This window comes from Suricata suricatta, chromosome 7 (genome assembly GCF_006229205.1).
Source record: "Suricata suricatta isolate VVHF042 chromosome 7, meerkat_22Aug2017_6uvM2_HiC, whole genome shotgun sequence".
In the NCBI taxonomy this organism is placed as follows: domain Eukaryota; kingdom Metazoa; phylum Chordata; class Mammalia; order Carnivora; family Herpestidae; genus Suricata; species Suricata suricatta.
Window position 1 is genome coordinate 137,392,797 of NC_043706.1, and position 2,904 is coordinate 137,395,700.

The 2,904-nt window shown below is 43.7% G+C and overlaps 1 long non-coding RNA gene across 1 annotated transcript; it reads left to right on the plus strand.

Moving 5' to 3' along the window:
- Positions 1-529: 529 nt before the first annotated feature.
- LOC115296638 lies at positions 530-1,388 on the plus strand. The gene is made up of 2 exons (XR_003910971.1): positions 530-661; positions 1,196-1,388. It is a non-coding gene; the product is annotated as an uncharacterized LOC115296638 (long non-coding RNA).
- The last annotated feature ends 1,516 nt before the right edge of the window (positions 1,389-2,904 follow it).

A 2,904-nucleotide genomic window follows, 5' to 3' on the forward strand; every position in this document is an offset into this window, starting at 1 on the left:
TGGGGACCGTGGAGTACGTGCCTGCAGCTAGGCGCGAACAGGACCTCAATTGTTCCTAGCTCTCCCTAGTTTGTTTTTATTTAATTGAAGTATAGTTAAAACATCACCTAAGTTTTTAAAGAAACATTGGAAATCAGGTTGTAAATGCGTGTGGGGAGTGAGTAAGCCTGATTGCACATGAATTTTCTGAATTTTTAAATGTTGGCAACTGTCTCATAATTTTAAAAGTGAATGTAGCACAACACTGTTCATGCCGAACACTTGTTGAGAGGCAGACATGACCCACAGCCGACAGCGTGGGCTGCACGTTCTCCCCCGCCCCCACCCCTACCCCCCAGTGCTGCCCGCAGCTCTCCCTCTGTCCCCAGCCAGCCGCCCCCCGCCCTCCCCCATGGGCTGAGTCCTACGTTCTGTGCTCAAGCGCCCCACCTGAGGCACCTACGGATTCAGAGTAGAGGGCTGTGCAATGACGTAAACAATAACGCTTCTGGAATCTTCTTGCTTGGAGGTTCTTAAACGGGAAATTTTTCCTCTCTTTGGGGGTCTGGGCTGTCGTCCTGCCCTGAAGGGAGAATGAAGAACCAGCTACTTTACCTCAAAAGACCCCCTCATTCAAATATTTCTGCCAAACATCTGTTTCTTCCTGCCAGATGGAGTTACTGTAGGTTTTCTTCTGTGCTGGGGCTGAAAGTTGAAGAAGGAGGAGGGGGAGGAAGAGGAGGAAGAAGGGAAGGAGAAGGGGTAGGGGGAGGAGGAGGAAGAGAAGCTGAAACTGAAATTCTGGAATGTAATTTTTAAACAAGGCCTGAATTCTAACCAGGAGGGGATTTGGATCTTCTCCTTTCCACACTCCTTGTAGCTCAGGCTGCAGACTGCACCACGGGGGAGGTGACCTAGTGGCCTGGTTTGTAAGTGGCCAGGCTGGGACCAAGTTGTCGCGCTGGCCCTGAGTCCAGGCCCCTCAGGGTAACGTGTAGAGCTGAGCGCACGCTGCCCAACCCCACGTCCTGAGTCGTGAGGTCTGGTGGGGTTATAAAACCATACATTTGCCCACACCCTATTTTTTAACATGTCCAACGTTTTAGAAATACTATAGGTCAAGATGTGTATGCAGTTTTTAAAAATCTGGTGATTTAAAATGTACTGACTTGAGTTTCAACCCTGGGAGTAAGTGTCTTTTTCTGTGCCCGGCCAGACCATCCCTTCACCAACTGTGCGGACTCGGCAAGAGAAGGACCCGGTCGGGAGATAAAGGCACCGGCCGAATGGCCAACAGGTGAGCTGCTGGCACCCTGAGCTTCTGTCCTGCACCAACCTAAACAATTACGACGTTTGAAAATTTTTTCACTTTTTAAATAACAATAATAAACATTAGCTAAAAATCCTAAGTACTTTGTCACCACACTGGAAGCCAGCTAAAGTGCCCACTGTGAAAACAAAGAAGAAAATAAGAAAATATGTCCCAAGGAGAAAGAATTAAAAATCAACTCTTCTCTAGGAGAAAACGAAATCGAGTTCAAGACCATGACCTCTGAGAAATTAGTATGTTTGGGAACAGGTTTGATTTTGCAGCCACTGGTGCCTCAGCTTTGGGCTTTACATTTGTTCAGCTTCTCCTAAGACTTCGGACGCTCCCAACAGCAAGTTCACAGGATCACATGCTTCCGGTAAAATGTGCGCACGTGGGATATTTTGGCTGCTTGTGGTTAAGATATTACCTCTCTGGACTTCAGGTTCACTGTCACACTTTCTTGATGTCAAGTAGTACTTGATGAGTCCAGGGGAGTTTTAGTATCTGTCTAAAAGAGAAGCGGAGTTGGAGATCTATGTATATATATAACCTTACAGTCTCTTACAGTATATACGAAACTATATAGTTAAGTCGGGGCTACCTTTCATGATCCAAGAAAGATTTCCAGGAATTCTCCTCCCATGCACCTGCTGACTTGCCCCGCCAGACAGAGGTCCAGGGATAGAGGAATTATGACATTGTGAACGGGTCCTCCAGCGCCAGACCTTGGACACAGGTGGGCAATGGAGGCAAAACACAGTTTGACATGTACGGCATCAGAAGTTACCCCGTAGGAAGCTTTCTAGCATCAGGCATGGGAATTGTAAGCCAAGGGCTTAGTTCTCACCAACGCCTATTCAAAATTAAAGTTTTCTCCTCCAGGGAATATACTCTATAATGCTGTGTATGGAATTATAAATGTGTTGGGTGGCTTTGTTTTGTTTTTGCTTTGTTTTGTTTGAGAATCATGCAGAATAGAATTTATCAGAACTCCTGTGGTTAGAAGTCACAAAGTCCAGTAGTGCCTCAAAGAGCTGAATGTGTCCATAGCAGCTCCTATAGGAAGGAAAATTGATCCAGATTTTCTCATAATAGGGAATGATTCTAAAATTTTATACATCATCAAAAAAGAGTTGAACAGCTAAAAAATTTTTTTCTAAACTGCCCGTAGTGTAACAATCATGTTCAAGGCAAGACTGAAGTACTTTTTGGTTTCCTCTATAGGAAATATAAAAATTGCTATTAAATGAAGAGATGATTGGAGTATCCGACCAAAAATGTAGGTCAAAGAATATTATAGTCAGGCAGCTAATTCATAAAATATAGTGTCACACTTTTCCAAATCTGATGTTTCATATTTGACAGCTTTTTAAAAAATAATACATATTGTGGCTTCTTTTCTAATTTCCAAATTAATAATTTCACCTTTGTGCTTAGTTTTATGTTAAAATTTTATATTTTTTTTCTTAAAAGAGGACACTCCCAGACTGTACAATCTCCAGGCCCCACAAAACCAGATCCACCCTGCCCTTGGGTGAAAGAGAATGACATCCAAAAGAAATGGGAAACACACATTTTCCTGCTGGCAAAGGAGAAAAAAAATGTAAAAGGAA